This window comes from Danio rerio, chromosome 5, assembly GCF_049306965.1.
Source record: "Danio rerio strain Tuebingen ecotype United States chromosome 5, GRCz12tu, whole genome shotgun sequence".
NCBI lineage: Eukaryota > Metazoa > Chordata > Actinopteri > Cypriniformes > Danionidae > Danio > Danio rerio.
The window spans coordinates 23,419,356-23,441,125 of NC_133180.1; the positions used below are offsets into that span (position 1 = coordinate 23,419,356).

A 21,770-nucleotide genomic window follows, 5' to 3' on the forward strand; every position below is an offset into this window, starting at 1 on the left:
CCCTCCAAATGTAACCCCCTCTGTTTCCGCACGAAGAGCTTGCCTCACTGAGACACGGCCCCCTTAATTCTCCGCCGATGACATTCTCTGGCCGCCGTTCAAGCAGTCGGAGAACGGAGAAACGAAGAGACCGGCGGGAGGGCGCTTTGGCGAGCACGCGCTGCGGAGGGCGCGCGCTCACCCCTCCGCTGACTCTGGCGAATCCGGTCCGGTCACGCCCCTTCGCTCCTTTTAAGGTATGACGACGGCTGATGACGTAAAGTGTGAGGTGTGTGCGTTGGAAAATGAACATCAGTGAATGAAAAAAGCGCTCTGGAAGTCACTCATTGCCCACAGAAACGGTGCCGGTTATGTAACTCTATTTCATGTGTAAGGCAAGGAAGGCAAATAAGCGCTCTCGGTGCTTCTCGTCGCTGGAGGTTCCTAGCAACTTTTCCGTTGAAGTCGGTTTCTCATCGCTGCCTCTGATTAGGTGAGTTCAGCCGGTTGTTGCTTGGTTTAGTTTGTGAAATTAGAGCACGCGAGAAGTGTGTCATTGTGTTAAAGGCGCCCGGTGCAAGCACCCATAACGGGTTGACATGCAGCTGTGGTCATTTCAAGCATACAGTTAAAGTTGCGGTGTTTATATCGATTTTAAGTAGAGAGAACTGTGTGAATTAGTTTTATCTTGTGTTAAATTCCTTTATTATTCTCTCAGTGATGTGATGGATTAGTTTCTTATATAGGCAGGACAGTTTCTGTACTTTTGAAATGACAGAGCTATTCCAAGAATGAAGATGAAGAAGTTACTACTGTGATATCTGTGTCAGATGGAATGGCAGATTATTCTGAGCGCGGCTCTGCATATACATATTCATTGACTGGCCGAGTTGACGTCTCTCTGTGTGCTTTTAATCGAGGTCAAGAGGAGCAGCAGGGTAACAAAGTCATGTCTAGTCTGTTTTACAGCTTCCTATGGGTTTTAGTTATACAGAGTGCTTTGGTGAAACGTTGCCAATATGACAATTGAAAGTTTGAAGGGAATAAAAGCACTTATGAAAATATTGCAAGTTATGTAACACATGACTTGAGAATCATGAGCCGGTGGCAGTGACGTCATGCCCTGGATTTCGTTGAGAGGAATAAAAAGTTCACTGCTGACGCTTTGTTGTGCGCAGTCGCCCCTTCAGTTTTGTTTTGCGTTCACATTCAGGCGTAGCATTTTAGTGTCTTGTTCATTTGTCGTTCTAGAAAGTTACCAAACGGAAGCAAGTTGTGAATTATTTGAAATATTCGTCACTGAGATTGTAGGTTACCATATGGAGGCTTTAGGTGTGTTTAATAGGTCGATAATTGTATGTGTATACATAAAGCCACAGAAGTGTCTATACGTGACAGAGCCTCTGAGGCCCCGTTTACACTAGTGCGTATTAGTTTTAAAACGGCGTTTTAGAATGAAAACGATCCGCGTCCACACTCGCGTTTTACCCAGCGTTTCTGAACTGCTCTCCGTCCACACCAAAACGCTGAAAACGCACATCACGTGACCACACACACACACTTTGGCAATCGCTGGAGCCCATCTACCCAGATGAGAGCTCTGCTAGTCGGACTTCTCATCAAGCATCTCCCGCTGGATCTAATCTCACTATATTTATTAAACGTGATATTTCATTCATCTTGTTGTCTTTATCTAACGACATATTCCCTGACTTTGGTCACTGGAATCTATTACTTGTTCTCAGGTAACGTGTTTTGGCTGAGCGCAAAGATAAGTTAATGATTAATGTAAGCACGTAGCCTACATTCTGTATATTGACTGATCGCTTGCCTTTATTTCCTATAATGTATAAACTTATTGTATGTTATACTTTTATAATGGCCATTATCGATTATTAAAACTGATATTCAGCAAAAGAGAGGGTGTGTTTCGTATTTTCACTGAAATTGAAAGGAGGCAGTTGTTATCGGCTCCGTTTTGTTATAAATATGCACACAGTGAAGATGACGCTCATGCAGCACGACGCCTCAACATTTCTGCTGTCTGTTTAGTTGTTAATATTAAAATAAAAATAGGCAGTTCCTTATATCAAGTTTACATTTTATTGTTGAGAAAGTGAAACAACGTAGCCAAGGTGATGTGAATGAAGTTATAAAGTACACTGTTCCCTGTGAAGATTGACGCGTGTCCTCGGTATGTTTTCCATATCAAACTGAGAAGAAGAGATGCAGCCTTGATCAAACTTGCGAAGTCTGAACTTACACGGAGAAGATTCAGGACTGAACTGTGTGTTAGGCTACTTAATATTGAGGAAAAGCCCCAATCAGAGAGGCGAATGTCTGCAGCCCCGCCTCCGTTTTCAGATATCTCCGTCTTTCCCCATCCACACTGAGACGGAGCTGCAGCGTTTTAGAATGAAAACGGCCTCTCCAGCGTTTTCGAAACGCTCCGTTTTCGGCGCTCGAGAACTCCGGCGTAGTGTGGACGGATGGCGTAACCGTAGCAAAACTTATGCGTTTTCAAACTAAAACGCATTAGTGTAAACGGGGCCTGAGTGTCGGTCAGTCCTCAATCTGATTGTTTGACATTTTTGTTCTGTGGTTGCCTGAATGAAACACAAGTGGGAAGTCTATAGACACAATCATTTACTTTATTTCACTTCATGTATTAAGTAGGGCAATGTGCACACTTTTTTTAAATCAGTTGAACTTGTGTTTTCCTGACCTGTTTAAATCATGAATCCATGTATCCATCCTCTTCTAGCTAGATCTTTTTTACTCTTTCCTCTCATCTAGATTTCTGTTGAAGCTAAAAGAGTCCGACCAGTACCTGGATGAGATGTTAATGGGACAGCTATTTCATGGGTTGCTGGCATTGATGAGGCCAGCAGATGGTGCTCATCCTGCACTTTATGTAAATTATAATTGCCCTTAAGATTGATGGTGGCACCATTCTTCAAATGAGATGTTGAATTGAAGTTCTGGTTCTCAGTGGTCCTAGAAATCCTTGTGAGTTTCTTGAAAAATACAAGGCTTGTGACCTTCAGAGTTGCGCATTGGCTGCTTAGCATCCCTATATTCTTTCCATGGGTGTTATTGCACCTTGTTGGAGGTTGCACAGTGCTTTGAAAGTAAAAAATGCTAAAAATGAGCCGATCTGAACAGAATTTTTTTTATTTTTACTAATATGATCACATCATGGGTAAAATTCAGACCTGTGGTCTTTCTGAACACAGAGCACACAGGCTTATGATCCAGGAGTTCTTTGGGTTTTTGGAAGGAGGTGACAGGATCATGTTGTCTATATACTTGGGCAACAGCTATTATAACATCCCATCTTGAACAAGAGTATCAGATCTATCTGATGACCAGTTAGATTAAATTCTCTACTGCTGGTTCCAATCCTCTGAAGATACACATGTTACTCTTTCCCTTTTAAAATGGAAATCTAAATCATGGTCTGAACTGCTGCTGCTTCCATCTGTTTACCCAGAGGTTCTCAAAGTGGGGGTCGGGACCCCCCAAGGGGTCGCGGGACAATAAAGGGGGGGTCGTCTGGTGATTTTCAAAAATCAATTAATTTTTATTAAACCTTAAGACTTACTGTATTTTATCAATAACCTACTGAAGAGAAAAAAAATAGTCGTTTATAGTTACTATAAACTATATAGTTACTATAGTAGCTTATAGTTAATAGTTCTATTGGATTGCGACTTCTCTGGTAATTACATTATACTAAAGACACAGCAATACTGTCAGATGCAGCAGATTGATTTTATAACACCAGGTTAAACTTTCTAGCCCATTTACAGCACTGACATACATTTAAAAAAAACAAAGAATAGACTTAGGTCTATTGGTGTGTGTGTGCGCATCATTGCATACAAGGTTTCTGTATTTATAACCACCACCTCAGAGAATATTGGGGGTCACGAGTCACTGGCATTGTCACTTTGGGGGTCGCGGGCTGAAAAGTTTGGGAACCCCTCTGTTTACCAACTATCAAACTTACAAACAGCATGAGATTTTCAGAGTGTCTTGCTTTGTAAGTGGACTGTTTGACTTTTATCAGCTTTCTGTTTTTATATTGCCTTAATTCACAGCATACTACTTGTGTTTTATGAGAACAAAAACATTGTAAACACAAGCTGGCTGTTTTGATTTTTAAGCTGAATCAAATCAAGTCTGCAAGCTATTTTAATAAGATAAAGCAACAAAAATGCATGCTGTTGTTACATATTGGTCATATCACTTTTACAGTACACTTGATTATGTAGTTGTGGTATATTGGGAAAGACTGTGAATCCGCCTGTGTCAGGGCTAATTAACTAAGCAGTTCACTAGCCATATTAGCAGTGCACTGATCTGTCTTAATGAAGGGTTATACAAATGAGGAGAAGCACTTTAGCAGCATCTAGAACAGCAGCCTGTAAGTACATTTAAGATTTGTTTCAGTTGTTGTGTATGGTTTGAGGACTTGTTTCCAGCTGTTTGTGTAAAGTTGTAGGACATTTAAACTTGCTTTCAGTTGTGTATAATACTAGAAGTTGTTTAGCCACTGTTTCCTTGGTTACTATAAGAGCTTGTGTAGCGAACGCAGACGCGGTTCGCGTCGTCCGCCTCAGTTTCGGCCCTTGTTTTGACTCTCGAGGCGTGTCCAAACGCCAGGTAACCACTATATAGTGAGCACGGTAGCATTAGTCGGCAGGAGAAGCACTTTAGCAGCATCTAGAACAGCAGCCTGTAAGTACATTTAAGATTTGTTTCAGTTGTTGTGTATGGTTTGAGGACTTGTTTCCAGCTGTTTGTGTAAAGTTGTAGGACATTTAAACTTGCTTTCAGTTGTGTATAATACTAGAAGTTGTTTAGCCACTGTTTCCTTGGTTACTATAAGAGCTTGTGTAGCGAACGCAGACGCGGTTCGCGTCGTCCGCCTCAGTTTCGGCCCTTGTTTTGACTCGGGAGGCGTGTCCAAACGCCAGGTAACCACTATATAGTGAGCACGGTAGCATTAGTCGGCAGGAGAAGCACTTTAGCAGCATCTAGAACAGCAGCCTGTAAGTACATTTAAGATTTGTTTCAGTTGTTGTGTATGGTTTGAGGACTTGTTTCCAGCTGTTTGTGTAAAGTTGTAGGACATTTAAACTTGCTTTCAGTTGTGTATAATACTAGAAGTTGTTTAGCCACTGTTTCCTTGGTTACTATAAGAGCTTGTGTAGCGAACGCAGACGCGGTTCGCGTCGTCCGCCTCAGTTTCGGCCCTTGTTTTGACTCTCGAGGCGTGTCCAGCTGAATTCAATCAGCTAGTGCTTTGGGGTTATATAAACAACTAGTTCACCGCGGCAGCGGTCGCGGCAGCCTCGTGTGAAGACCGCCTCGTGTGAAGACCGACGAGGGTAAAGACCATCGACTCTACCTGCGCGACTCCACCGAGCAAAGACACCGACAAAGCACTTGAGTACTTTACTGTATTGTTTTACTTCACACTTATTTTTTGTTGTCAGTGCACTTTTATTATGTGTTTTCTAATTCCTGTTGTTACTAACACTCGCAAAACACGGGAGGTGCGCTGCAGGCGTAATCCTCACAACCTTCGTTCAATACATGTATCTACTATTTCACAACTCTCTCTCTCCGTGGGCCTCTGGAATTGTCAATCAGCTGTTAACAAGGCTGATTTTATTACCTCCATAGCTACATATTCTGACTATAATCTCATGGCTCTAACTGAGACCTGGTTGAGGCCGGAGGACACTGCTACACATTACAGAAACTTGCGTTCTGTGAATGAACGTCGCCTCGTGGTTCCATCCCAAAGAGGAAAAAAATCACTTTCGCGAACGCTCACGCTCAATCTGCCCAGTTGGTGGAATGAACTCCCTAACTGCATCAGAACAGCAGAGTCACTCGCTATTTTCAAGAAACGACTAAAAACTCAACTATTTAGTCTCCACTTCACTTCCTAAGCTGCAATTGCCTCTTTGAATATCACACTAATTGTACAAAAAAAAAAAAAAAAAAAAAAAAAAAAAAAAAAAAAAAAAAAAAAAAAAAAAAAAAAAAAAAGAAAAAACTACTAACACTTCCCTTCTTAGACTTTACAGACCTGAAACTTGCCTTTAGTACTTATTCATTGTTGCTCTTAGTTGTGTAAATTGCTTCCTTGTCCTCATTTGTAAGTCGCTTTGGATAAAAGCGTCTGCTAAATGACTAAATGTAAATGTAAATGTAAATTTAGCATCATTTTGTGCCTTTACTTTGATGCATATGGAATGACATTCATGTTTTAGAGGTCTACTGAATTTATTGTTCAAGAAAACAATAGTTGTTTGTTTGCAGTCAGATAGTCACATGCTGACCAGACCATGCAAATGTACTGTTAACAATGCTTGCCTATGTCTAAAATCAGCCCACCCCCTCTCTTCCCCAAAAACTTTCTTCTTAAGGTACCATCCATTTTTAATGGGGTCCAAAAACACATAGGACCTGTCCAAATACCTGCACTTGTGGCCTTGACAATCTCCTACTTGTCTTGTGATATAAGTCTTGTATTTGGCCCAAGTTGGCATGATAACTGCTAGTGTGCATATTGATCTGTTGCTTACTCAAAAGGACACACTTAAAGTGATAAATGGAGGTGTTTGCTTAGCTTTATTTGAATTTTTAATACCTAATATTATAAAAAAAAAAAAATTCTAACAGCACCTTGAAGCATTACATATTGTTATGTGTTTTTTAAGTGTCATCATAGTTGAGTAAACTTGTAGTGCAGTGGTTGGGAGAGTACTAAATAAATTTTTTTTCCAGTCCCATTTGGTCAAATAGCAAAAGAGGAACTCCATGACTGTTTTCAAAACTTTCAAAAAAGAAAAAAAAAGATTCATGGTGTATTTTCTAACTATTGTTTTAGAAGTTTGATGCAAAGGTCATATAAGGCAGTGTTTCTCAACCACGTTCTAGAGGACCACCAGCTCTGCACATAATAAATGTCTCCTTAACCAAACACACCTGATCTAGATCATTAGCTCATTAGCAGAGACTGAAAGACCTGTAATGGTTGTGACAGACAAAAGAGACATCCATAACATGTAGTGTTGGTGGTCGTCCAGGAACATGGTTGAGAAACACTGATGTAAGGTATAGTTTTATAAATGTACATACAGTTTTTTTAAAATAAACTTTTGAGGATTTAAGATGCTGAGGCTCTATTGAGTGCACTCATTCAGTCTCATAATGCAGCTCAGTCATTAGTGTATCATCCATTCCTTGTGTAGTTAAATTACACACTTTTTGACACTAAATTTGTTTACTTGTTTTCATTGACTCATTCTATATACTAGCAGACAAGTATTGGACCAGCACATGATTCTTTGTGAGTGTTTAAATAGGGAGGCTGATGAGACAAAAGTGCCTTTTTTGGGTCCCCTATCGATTCATCCCTTTGAAGCTGTCGTTCCCAAAGAGGGATTAAGGCATAGGGATGACTCCTTCAGAATGGAACATGGCCTTAATTAGTGAAGTAGGTTATAGTAAATGAGGAAAATCTTGGATACAGTCTCTGTGATTCTTCTCTTTTACAAAAATTCTGACTGTTAGTTCTTTGCCTTGAATGTCACTATGACTAGTGACTAGTCTGAATGACTAGACTTTGCCTTGAACGTTACTTCTGCTGGTTGAACATCTGAGGAGACCTGTAACAATAAAGAATTTTTGTCGTGCAGTATATTGTCACAGAAATTGCTGCGATAAGCAATATTACTGAGATCCTTTCATGCCACTGATTATATAATTATAATAAAACGGCATAGCAATGTAAATAGACATAAACACTTTCAAGGAACAAAGACTTTCCATTATTGAAGTTATTTAGAACAGTTTAGGGACAGTAATCAGGTAAATTGGCTAAATAAGGATGTGCTTTTTTAAACAGGTGATGGGAATTTTGATTTGGTACGAATACAGGTACTTGACTGGCCTGCCCACAGTCCCGACCTGTTTCCAATAGAGAATGTGTGGTGAATGTCAAAGTTCAAATTGCGTCAATAAACCCTCTACTGTTGCCAATCTTAGGACTTGTTTGCAGGAAGCATGGGACAAAATTACACCTCAAAAATATATAGACAAAGACTTTCCATTAAGGTAATTTAGATTCTGTAATTTGATGTTAAAAAGGTATGAGTATGTTAACGGTATATTAAAAGGTTGATGATAAAATGTCCTATTATGTATACACTATTACTATTATATTTACACTAAATCAAATAGTAAAATGGCTTTAAGAATATTTGTTCATTTGTAAATATTTATTGCTACTCCAAAAATTATTGAGGTCATGTCTAAGTATTGCACGAGAAGTCAATTTATTGATTATTGTGACAGGCCTATGTCTGAGGCATAAACTGCACAAAATGCCAATCACTTGTGACGTTATCATCTGTTGATGCCACTAAATATATTCCATGCCAGACCATTATTTTAGAGACATCAAATTAACATGTTTACACACCTACAAATGACACTGACCAAACAAACTGGAATTGGTTGGTTTAGATGTCATTCAGGGGTGGCTCTTGTGGTGTCATTAACCAATGAAGCTGTAAACCAATCTAATTATTTAACCATCAGTCTAAGTGAAGTTTTATGAACTAATTTTGAGAGGAGCCCGTGATATGATTGATTGCTGTTGGTCTCTCATCTGCGATCATTAATAAATCATTCAGATTAATCCAAACCTACATTAAATACCCCATTTCACCTTACTTTTCTTATTTTGTCCACCCCATCCACCTCTTTCCCCCCTTTACCAGTGGGAGCTCTCAAGAACTACCTGATTTCGGACCCCCTTACATGCTAATTTACCAGTCGGGAGCCCCGGGTTCAGTTATCTCCACGCTCGGGGTTCCCTCCCGGGACAGCATGCCCAACCTGCTATTAGTATCAAGCAATATCTAAGTGTGAACTCTTGAAATATGTGATTATAAGACTAGTACTTTCCTGGCTGTTGATTGGCTCTTGATGTCCAGAAATCAGAATAGTCCAGGTGTAAACGGGAAGTCTTCTGTGTTATGTGGCTTGCTTTATTTCTGTTTTTGTGCTTAATGGATATCGTTCATTCATATTCTATCTTCAGGCTTTTAAATCCATTGGACTGTGTAGGCAGACGGATGTGCCCTGTTCTGATCTAAATGTTAAGTGTTTCTGAATAAAGGTTCTCATTAGTAGAAAACCAAATAGAGTGACTCGCAAAAAAAAAAGAGAAAAAAAAGCCTCAGCGGAAACTTGGGGTGGAGAGGGCATATGACAGGTACACCCCCTCCGGTAACAGTGTTAGGTAACAGATGACACAGTGGCCACTGCTGGGCTGTTACAGAGCTTTCACACTGGGAAAACTGGGTTACTGGGACACGGCCTGCAAGCTTCGCCCTAGCACGCAGGCAAGCATATCAATGTGACTCGGCAGGCAGAAATGGCATTGAGCTGTTGCTGCGCCTGACATCGTTTAGAGAAGTGCTGGCCCTTTAAGAGCTCTCAGAGCAGTGCTGAATGTTCAAATCCTGTGTCAGATCTACAGCCTCCGAGCCACAAGAACAGAGCATGAAGCTGAAAAACACTGAAAATGAAAGATTCAGCAGAGAGAGAGAGAAATAAATAAAGATAGAGAGGAGTACCTGTTTAAATGGAGATAGAAGTTTAGCCTCTGGCTTGTATAACACATGATCAAAGAAATGACTAAATGCAAGGGTTATTACACTTAACTGAAGCTAAAATCAGATAAAATATTATTTATTAGTTTAAAGCTAATATAAGTCTTGCTACTTGAAGCAAATGTTAACTCTATTTTTTAAAAACTTATTAATTTCAGGTATTTTTCAATAAGATATTTTTCATTTTTATTTAGTTTAATCAGAATAAGAATGAGATTTAAAAGTGTGGTTTTTCAGGAGTTCAGGGTACAAGCATGCATACATATCAAAATAAGAACAGAAGGACATTTTCAGTGCTCCGCATAGTTAAGTAAACCCCAATATTTGTATCCACTTCTCAGTGATTATAGGCTATGTATTTTGGTGCTTTAAAAAAAAAACAGATTTATTATTTATATTTATTCAAATATAAATATATTTATTTATTTATTCAAATAATATTTTAGTCACCAAAAATATTTATAAATTGAAATTCAAGTTGAATATCGCAAAAAATAATAAAAATACAGGCAACAAAATTTCAACAAAATTTCTTACGTTTTTGCTTCTCTTGATATTTCCTCTTTTTTTTAAATTTGTCTTTAATATTTTCTATAACATATAAAATTGGCTGTAAATGTTTTTGAACCATTATTGTAATTCATTTTGTTAGATAAGCTCCAAATTTGGCTTCAGGGCTGACTAATCTAATGTATATGCACAAATATAATATTCTGTAGCTTCCTAATAAAAATATACATTTAAAAGAGAGATTTGCGAGGGGTGTACTTACAGTATATATGCTGACCAATGTTTATAAGTGAGAAAAAAAGAAAACAATTCAAAATAATTAAAAGTTAAATGGATGTATTTCTGCATTTTTGTGTGAAATGTGCACTGTTGACTTTTTAACTGTTTAAATATATAATAAATATAAATATTTTTATAAAATATTTACGTTGAGTAATGAAGTTTGCACTGTGCTTGCATTTTTTTAAAACTTTTTTTTACTTTTTTTTTCATTAATCTTGTCAATAATACTATTCAGAAGGTCATGATTCACACTCATTAAATAATCACGTTGTATAGTTTTTATTTTACAATCTTCAGGTGATACTAAATTTGGGAAAGCATTGTGCTGAAACATCTGTGTTTTGTTTCACCTAAAGAATGTAAAATAAAAACTATACAAAGCAATTATTTAATGAGCCTTCTGTATAAAAAATATTTACAATTAAGTGACTTTATTGTTTAGGTACACTTTAAAAAATTATATGATCAATTAGTCTGGACAACATGTGTTGTTACATGTGTTGTTATTAAACTAAGTTAATCATGTTCTAACTTGATTTTATGTTACGCAAGCTGTTTTATGTCAGTTTAATAAAAATATTAATTCAATGGACTCATAAGGTGATTTTGATTCGGCTTAACCTCTTAAAGTCAAATGCTAATCTAAATTGGGTTTGGTATCAAAAGTTTGGTATCATTTTAAAGTAAAACCTTTGAATTTTCATAACACACTGTTGAAAGTGGTTAAAATAACTGTATATGTTGTCTGTGTTATAATAAACCCCTACAAAAAGAGGCCTTTTTTTATTAACTCAAATTTGAAAGTGTACATTTTTTTGACCTGGAAAAGTGGATTTTAACCACTTTTTAAATAAAATAATCAAAAAATTGTTGTTGTTGGACTTGTTCATTTTTTGTTTTGTTTATACAACTCAATACTTTAACACAATATTTTAAGTTGTAGCAAATATATAGAGCAATATTTGGTGAAATACCTTCATATTTTTCTGTAAAAAAAAAAAAAAAAAAAAACTGGAAAAATTGTTATTTAGATTAATTGTTGTTGTTTTTTAAAGCTCTAAATGCTAATATTTTTATATTGGCAATATTTACATAAATATTTTTAAATTGAAAAGAAATACAATTTTGCAAACCTTTATAGAGTAAAAACAATACAGCATTTTTAATTTAACCCATACCTAACGTTCAGTTCATCCAAAGAAACTGAGAATTCTTTTTATTATTATTATTATTATTATTATTATTATTATTATTCATAAGACTGCTTATTCATGTTTAAGTAATTTGCATGAAAAATGCATTAGAGCAATAAAAAAAAGTTTGTTATGATGGAGTGGATTTGTTTTTTTGCCTAATGGTGTCAGATTTCTATTCATAAAATGCATGACTGAACGCTTATCAAGTGAACATGATCTCAATTTGCCCTCTAGTGGCAGCTGTAATGAACTTTCAGCTTGTTTTTAAATGACAGGTCATTATAGTTACACTGTAAACCTATAAAACTCTGCACTGTAAACAGATTGTAAAAGTTACTTTGTCATGATGACTCCGTTGTGCAGTGAAAGCTTTTGATCACAGTTCACAGCTTGTCAGATTGTTGGTGATAAATACATCCGTCTTCCACTTTGTGTTGTTTTTGCACAATGTTTTTGTTATTATAGATTCATAGTAAAGTATGGTATATAACAGTTGCTCATCCAGTTATGTTCTCTTTGCCTTGAGGTCGCTCAGGTGTTTGTGTAAGTTTGGCAGATGAAATGCTGCGTGAAGGATTTCTATGTTAAGTTGTGAAACATAGTTCGAGGGCAATATTGTTCTTTTGTGGAAGGAGTTTTTTATACAAAAGATTTTACTACAGTCTTCTGAAAGCTTCTTTCTAAAGTATGACGTAAATGTGACCACAACACAATTACACACTGGGCTCTTCTTTTATCTGCCTCTTTCATTTGTTTTATTGTGTGTGTGTGTGTGTGTGTGTGTTTTTTTTGTTTTTTTTTGCTGAAATATTCCTTCTCCCTTTAATTCAATGTGTGTCATGTGCTTTTTCCTTGTCAATTCTTTTCTCTTCTTCATTTCTTTAGTGCTCTGTCCTTCCTTTGACTTTAATCAATTAGAGTCAAGCCAGTCAATTCCTCCATTCATGCTTCAATTAGACACACTTTGAGGCATCACTTACATTTCCTCTCTTGCTTTGATCTCGCTCTCATTTACATTCTCCGGCTCGTTCATCCCTATTAGTCCAAAATAACCTTTGTCAAAAGGGCTGAAAGAACTTAAATAAGATAGAAATGTGTTTTCCTGAAATGCAAATGTTTAATTAAAAGGCAATATTTAATACAAAACCCACATATACAGTGTAAAACAAAGTTGTTGTTTTTTTTAGTTTTTCGGTCATTTCTCATATTAACTTGCCAAACAAATCTCAACATTTTTCACATAAATCTATAAATATATGTGTGATACTTGTTATCTTCAGATATCAGATTGTTTTTATTTGTTTTTAGCTTATTTGTTTTTAGTTTTTTTCTCTCTTTTTTTTTCATTCTTCGTATGTGGATTACTCAATTAGCTGAATTTGGTTATTGACGATTTGACACGATCCAGGATTGTTTCAATCTTCAAAACTCATCTGAGTTTTTGTCATTGCAAGTTTTACAAATTAAAATAAAATAAATGCAATATACACTCGTTCTACGAAATAAAAGTACAAAGAGGTTCAAAGAGAACATTTAAGGACTTTTTAGATACAAACACATACTATTTTAAGGTGTTGACCCAGTTTTAATACGATTTGTGTATGATAATAGACATGCACAATATTCTCGTTTTTTTTTCTTTTTTCTATTGCTTCTTTAAAGGAAAGGAATAATAATTCATGCATTCATGTTTGACAGCTAATATACTGGGGATTTGATGTTTTGCAAAAGTTGCAGACACCTTTATCAATATAAAAATGCTTTTTTGATGCTAGATTAATTTGAACAGCCATTTATTAATTGAATAGTAAGAAAAAAATTAATTAGTTTCTATAATAAAAAAAAATCCACTCTAAAAGTAAAACAAAATAAATAGCTAAATACTCTTGACACGTGAAAGTGTAAAGCCTGCAACCCACAACAAATGGGTTAAGTCATTGTGTGTCATATTTAACAAACCGTTTACTACTAATTTTGTATAATTGCTCACATGAATAATTGAATATTAATGTCATTACGTTGTGCTGTCAGCCAATCGTTGCACTGCTGATCAATGGATCTGCCCTTCACAACACATGCAGCGATCTCAGATCAGTTCATCCAGACATTTAATCTGATTCGTGAACTTGTCTGAAGAACCAAATTTGCAAGAGATCAATTATCAAGATTAAAAAATTCAGGATCTGCTAAATAATCTTAGATTATTTAAGTGAGTTACGAGGGACCCCAGGTCACAAATAATTAAAACATTCTGCATCCTTTTAGAGGTGTCAAAGATTCGACACAATTTTGGTGTCTGCATCAAATCAGATTACAAGAAAAAGGGTTTTAAGTGTGTGAGTGAAATAATGCTCAAAATTGCCATTCAGTGTAATTATCTGGATTTGACTTAAATATCTGTATCTGATTTGATGTAATTATCTGGATTTAAAAATAGAATAAAAAACATATAAAATGACAAGTAAAGAATGTATATCTGTTTGTTTTAGTTTGTTTTTACACATTGAAGTAAGTGTTAGGTTCATTAAATTAAAAGGAAATGACTAAATATCACTGGTTTAATACAACTGACAGTAATGTTCGTTCATTCATTTCTTTTTGGCATAGTCTCTATATTAATCTGGTGTCACCACAGCGGAATGAACCACCAACTTATCCAACATATGTTTTACGCTGCGGATGCCCTTCCAGCAGCTACCCATCACTGGGGAACACCCAAACACCCTCATTCACACACGTACAACACGGACTATTTAGCTTAACCAATTCACCTGTACCACATTTCTTTGGACTTGTGGGGGAAACCAGAGCACCCGGAGGAAACCCACTGGAATGTGGGGAGAACATGCAAACTCCACATAGAAATGCTAACTGATCCAGCCCAGGCTCGAACCGACAGCACTACCTACTGCGCTACCGCGTCACCCCTTGACAGTAATACAACTGACTTAATACAACTGATTTAATGCAACTGACAGTAATACAACTGACTAAATATAATTGACAGTAATGCATCTGCCTAAAACAGCTTATAGTAATACAACTGACTTAATACAGCTTATACAACTGACTAAAATAACTGACTTAATGCAACTGACAGTAATACAATGAACTTAATATAACTGACTTAATATAACTGATTTAACACAACTGACTGTAATACAACTGACTAAACACAATTGACTTTATAACTGACTTAATTCAACTGACTTGATACAGCTTACAGTAATACAACTGACTAAAATAACTGAATTAATACACTTGACTTAATACAACTGACTGTATTATAACTGACTGTAATAAAACTCACTATAATAAAACTGACTTAATATAACTGACTAAATCTAATCGACAGTAATGCAACTGACTTAATACAACTGACAGTAAAAGAATTATATAATTGACTTAATATAACTGATTTAACAAAACTGACTTAATACAACTGACTTAATACATCTGACAGTAATACAAATGACTTAATATAACTGTCCTAATAGAACTGACATTAATACAACAGACATTACTACAACCGACTTAATACTACCGACTTAATATAACATTTAACAATAGCAGTCATCGAATTTCAATTAACAATTGACATTTAACATATGAACACTTAATTCCTCTCAAAGGTGTATATATATATATATATATATATATATATATATATATATATATATATATATATATATATCGTAAAATGATACAGAATAATAATACTATTAAAAATAAAACAGGATCCATTTATAATGTTATAGCTAATTTATGACATTAGTGTATAAAGAATGATTAAATCTTTATTAGTTTTGTTTTATTTATGACTGAAAACTCTCATCTTTTACTCCTATATGAGTATGCATGTTGGCATCTGTAACTGACCTATATTATTAGTTTAGCTGTAAATGTCTAAAGCTTATCTTTAATCTTTTATATGATGTCAGACACTCATAAACACGGTTGTCCATTTTTTCTCTGATACTTCAGGGATTGCTTGTAGTTTGCCAGGCAGCTTCTGTCAACAAACTTATTTACCAGTTAAATGATGCAAAGACTGATTGAGAGGTTGATTAAAAAAATTATTATTCAAATCTACTGTGGTTTAAGCCTGTGGCATTCTCTTCCTTTTCAATCACAGAGCAAAGCAGTGTTAAATTGCTCTGATTCACAGAGTCCCTATATGTTCCATCTTCTGAGGATTTGTATATTGATAAAATTACTTGTTTACATTGAAACACAGTAAACACCTGAGTTGTGCAATTTAGTTTCAGGTGTAGTGATGTAATAAACTCTGGAAGAGCAAATGTTATGAATGTGCTTAGGACTGTTTGCTAAGACTGTGACTTTAGGGTAATGTTTAAATGTTAGTTTACACAAAAATGAAAATTCTGTTATTAATTGGTCACCCTCATCCCATTGCAATCTTCTTAGACCTTTGTTCATCATTGTAACACAAACGTATATAATTTAGATTAAATCGGAGAGATTACTCATCCTCCATATATGGTAAGAGTCCTGAGATGTTCAGAAAAGGTACCAAAAATGTTGTCAAAACTTTCTATGTGACTTCAATGGTTCAACTGTAATCATACAATTTAACTTAACAGTTTGGCTCTAAACATTTTTGTGTGCCACAAAAAAAAAAAAAGAAAAAGAAAGGTAAAAACAGCTTTGTTCCCCAATGTTTTTCACATCAGATTAGGGTGATTTATTTATTACAGGCAGTAAAGCACTTTTGGTTGTGCTGCTGAATCTAATGACAAATGTCACTTCGCTCATAGTAAACCCGCACCTTGACCTGACACGGAAGAGATGACAAGGTGAACAAAGTTGTTTTTACACATTTTTTTTTTGTGCATAAATCTGTTCTGTTCTGTTTAATGAAGTCACATGGAATATTTTGACATTGTTTTTGGTTCCTTTTCTGTACTTAGAATGTCTCTGGACCATTGCTGGGGCGGAGGAGAGAGCTCTCAGATTTCATCTAAATGTTTCAAGGATGAACAAAGGTCTCTGTGTTTTAAGACATGAGGATGGGTAAATTATAATTTTTGGGTGATCAAATCCTTTAAAATAATGTTCAGTGTCATGCTCAAACTGACTTTTTGCTTTTATAAAACCAGTGTTTTTTTGTTTTTTTTTTTGTGTCAGGGCCATACACTGTAAAGTTAATTCTACTCATTTGAGTTTTGAACACAGTCTTGAAGTTTCACTTTAAAACCCAAAAGGTTAAGGCAACTCAAACCGTTTGAGGAAACCGATTGCTACAAACCATTTGAGTTAAAAAACAAAACAAAACTAATCTCTATGAGTACTGTAAACTGTAAACTCCATTTAAGTTGAAGTAATGAGGTATTTAATTAACTCATTACCTTCAGCACTGAGTTTAAAACTCTTTTCAGATGAGTAGAATTAACCTTCAGTATATTTTGAGATAACTACTCATTTCATTTGATAAAGTTGACTGTTGGGTTTTACAGTGTAATGAGTTCTTTAAATACCTCATTTCTTCAACTTTAACGGAGTAAGTTCAAATTACTTATAATAGTTTTTGAACTCAAATGGTTTGTAGCAATCGGTTTCCTCAAACTGTTTGAGTTGCCTTAACCTATTGAGTTGTACAGTACTAAGTTGGTTTGAGTTCTCTTCATTTATTGGGTTTTACTGTGCTCAAACTGCTTCATTTACTCAACTAGATTAAGTTCACAGTACTCATCAGAATTAATTTTTAAACTTAAATGGTGTTTCAATCGGTTTCCTTGAATAGTTTGAGTTACTTTAACTTCTTGGGTTTTACAGTGTATTAATCTTGTGTTGCCTGTATATATTTTTTGACTCTCAAAGTACCATTACTCTTTGACTTGCATCTTATGAATCGCCATGGACCACAGATTAAATTTGACATTAATTCATCTCATCAAAAAAACGTCACCTATGTTTTGGTAAATTAACAATTGTTCATTATGCGAATGTTAACAAATGTTCATTTTGTGGATGAACTAATTTTAATGATCCCGATCTTTTAAATTTGAAATTAGGGCTGCACGACATATCAATTTAAAAATATATTTATAAAATAATATATGCAGTATTCATATTCCATAGTATTCGTTTTTTTCTTCCATTTTTTTGGAATGAACCAAACTCTCTTTGGCCAACTCTTGGCCAAAACTAAAAACCTTTTTACACGCCAACACAGTAGGTACTCTTCTGCTTTGGCTAGAAAGTGAACATAGAGCTAAAAATATACACTAATTATAGGAGTTAAGAGGAAAATGACAACAGTCAATAGGAGTCAGAAGGTTTTTATTCATTCACATTGCCATGACAGTTTTTATTAGAGCAAAAAACTTTATTAGACAAGAAAAATATACACATTGTTACCTGTTCATGTTTATATGAGCAATAAATATTTCCCACTACTGAGTTGTGGCTGGAAGGGCATCTATTGCGTAAAACAGTGGTTCCCAACCTTTTTCTTTGGGGCCCCCCCACATGAACATATACAAACATTGGAGCCCCCCCACCATATAAATACACACGCACGCACACACATATGTACTGTGTATATATTACTATGTATATGTATATCTTTTTCTTCGCCTCTGAAGAATCACTGCATTTATGTTTCTCTGCCATTTTTGTTTTGATTTTGCCTTTACAACACGTTGACAAGCACATTGCGTGAGTGAGCAAAATTTAAATATTTATTTAAAGTTATTTATTTTAATTATTTTTACTATTATGTTGGAATTTTAAGCATGTGTTTAGATTTTTTTTTGTACTTAAAAATACATATACTGTATAATAGTAGGGCTGCTCGATTTTGGGAAAAATCATAATCACGATTATTTTGGTCATAATTGTAATCACGATTATTCAAAACGATTATCAGTTGAAGTCAAAATTATTAGCGCTCCTGAGATTTTTTTTTTATAAATATTTCCCAAATTATGTTTAACAGAGCAAGGAATTTAAACAATATTTCCTAAAATATTTTTTTTTTATTTGTTTTATTTTAGCTAGAATAAAGACAGCTTTAAATATTTTGAAACCAATTTAAGGTCAATATTATTAGCTCCCTTAAGCAATATATATTTTTGATTGTCTGCAGAAGAAACTACTATACAATGACTTGCCTAATTACACTAAGCCTTTGAATTGCACTTTAATCTGAATGCTTGTATTTTGAGAAATATCTAGTAAAATATTATGTGCTGTTATCATAGCAAAGATAGACGAAATCAGTAATTAGAAACGAGATATCAAAGCTATTATGTTCAGAAATAAGTTAAAAAAATATTTCCATGATACAGAAATTGGGCAGGAAAAGGGTTGCTAATATTCAGGAGGGCTAATAATTCTGACTTCAAGTGTATACATACAGTTATTTTCCACCCAGCAAAGAAAAGAGAAATAAATACAATAGAATAAAAATATGAAACAAACTGTGCTTTAAGCATCTTCACTGTAAAAAAAACACTTTAGCTACAGCAGTCCTTTAGTCAAGAGCAGCGAGGGTTTTCTCCTTGTTTGATTAATATTCATAAAAACAGGCGGCAGAAGGATTATAGCGCGCTGAATCTTTAATGGTTTCTCTTTCACGTCTTTTGATCCTCAACTCGTTTGTTTATTACACAAATGAGGGTTAATATGAATAATCACTAAACACTGCGTTTTGACACCTATTTGACCATTAAAGCGCTCACGTTAAGATGACTTTAGATGTCTGCGCTCCTCTGCTCCGCTCAGTGTGTGAATGAGAGCGAATGCTGACCGGCCGCATATGCTTCTGACTGCGTGTGCGTGCACACACACATAAGTACGCGCTCTTTCGCGCTTTTAAGAGCAACACGTCACGGAAAGTGGCGGTATATGATGCAATAATCATTTATCTCGATTAATGCTTTTTTTATAATCGTTTGAAGCCGAAATCGAAATCGGATTTTTGATTAATTGCAAAGCCCTATATAATAGTGGAGCATTTTTATGCCTTTTTCTACCTCAACACCTATCCTCTCCCGCGCCCCCCTTGTGAACTCTGGCGCCCCCCTTGGGGGGGCGCGGACCCCAGGTTGGGAACCACTGGCGTAAAACATATGCCAGAGAAGTTGTGGCAAGCCCTGATAAATCAGGGACTAAGCCGAAGTATAATAAATGAATGAATAATTGAATGATCATTTCATAAATCTATTTTTAAAAAAGTTAAAATAGCTTATCTCTAGGGAATACTCGCAATGCTCAACAGTGATATTGCATATTTTCCCAGTATGCTCCAGCCCTAATTGAACCGAACATTTAGTTCAAAACTGTTTTAACGAAGCCACTGCTATACTTAGAGATGATTGTCTTTCTTTATTGGCGTAATAAACGAGACATGAAGTTTAAAAGCTAGCGCAGAATTGACGTTGAAAAGGCCGATTCACACACCCACCTCCAGTCATGATAATGAATTCTCTGAAGAGAAGAAAGCTCATTGATAAAGTGCTCTGCTTTGAGGCACGGCTCAGAATATCTCCGCTGTGCCTCATTAGCTTCAGCATGCCTGTATGCTTGACCCACATTTGTTATTTGCAGTGATCATATCAAAGTGCCGGCAGAGAGCAGGATGTGTCACGGATTTGGGATTAGGTCACTTTTACCACCATCAGCCACGTTCATATTACGCATTACTCACTTAGTGTTGGTTATTCCTGTTGACAATGTTAAGTCACATTTAGTTGGCATTGTGTAAAACGCATGGCTGTTTGTTTAATATGTACACTGTCAAAATTGCTGGGTTCCACAGAATTTCTTCATGTTGTCCCAAAACAAAACAATTAAATTCACTTACCAACCAATTTAACTGGATTGGACCTATAGTAATGAAGTTGTCCCAAACAATTCTGTTGTTACAACTCATGTTTAATAAGTAGCTTGAACAAGAAGCCAAGTATTTTTTGAGTGTAGATCTACTTAATTGTATTTAACTTTTATTAGTGTCAGCATTGAAATCACAGCATGACATTTAGTTTAGTTTAACAGCTTTATTAATCCCACAGGGGCCATTAAATCAGGGCAGTAGCATCATCATAACACAACAAACACATAGAGACAAATCACTTACAAATAATATTAAAAAACACAATCCAGCATGCTTCATAATAACTTCATTACTAAGCTTCAAAAAAAAAAAAAAAAAAAAAAGGAAAGGACCCATATCGTAATTATAAGGGGTTCTATCTGCATTCTTAAAGATTTTGAGATTTTGAGGTTCAAAGTTTTTGCAATCCGCAGCAAACGGTATGTGTGTAACATTTGTTTTTTTAAATAAAAGGTCTTAAAATGTAAACAACTAAAATGTAAAAAAAAACATCCCATAATGTAAATAAGTTGTCATTTAAAAAGAATGTGTCGATAACTCAATGTTGACAAAAATGTCAGATAGAACCTTTTAATTCAAAGGTGCAATATGTTAAAAATAAAAAACTTGGTAAAATGTAAGGTTGACAAGCCTCATTGCCTCAGGAACAAAGGTGAATTTATATCTACATTTATAGAGGCTAACCAATATTCTTGGAGAAAGTCTTGAAGTTTTGAAGGTGAATTTTGTCTGTAATGGAAAGTGCGAACCAAAAAGGAAAAAGCGCAATACACTCTTAATATAGGTAGTATAATAAGTTCTCAGTATATCTTTTTTTCACAGAAAGAGTTCAGTTTAACATACATTCTCTGATGCACTTTCTTAGTAACTGCTTCTGAGATCTGCTGGAACTTTAATGTGCTATCAAAGACTGGGCCAAAATACTTACATTCTTGTACCTTTTAAATTGGCAAAAGTCATGCTGTTTCTCTGTGTTTTTAATCTTATATTAGTGTATATGCAGTAAGTGCACTTAATAACTCATTGGATGAACTCAATTTAATTGAGGCAGGATTTCCATCCCATAATTTGTTTAGCAGCAACCAAAAAAAAAAAAAAACAATTTACACAATTACATGCAATTGAGTTGGTCCAACAGGATTTTATCGAATAAAAGTTAAATACTTTCATATTTTTATTTAACTTAAACTCAAAGGTATGATAATATCATGTCTATTATGTGTCTTACATTTTGGGAGT

At 35.3% G+C, this 21,770-nt stretch overlaps 1 protein-coding gene across 6 annotated transcripts in view; it reads left to right on the top strand.

Moving 5' to 3' along the window:
• The first annotated feature begins 314 nt into the window (after nucleotides 1-314).
• Nucleotides 315-21,770, top strand: part of npas2 (neuronal PAS domain protein 2) — a 119,398-nt gene continuing 97,942 nt past the window's right edge. For 2 of the 6 annotated variants that reach the window (XM_005165120.6, XM_073949927.1), the window contains exon 1: nucleotides 315-472. The gene's annotated coding sequence lies outside the window, so the exon portion shown is untranslated. Of the gene's footprint in view, nucleotides 473-4,370; nucleotides 4,409-4,682; nucleotides 4,723-4,996; nucleotides 5,037-5,326; nucleotides 5,438-21,770 lie in introns of those variants that run through there. The other 4 variants (XM_073949933.1, XM_073949932.1, XM_073949926.1 and 1 more) reach the window with 4 other exon arrangements.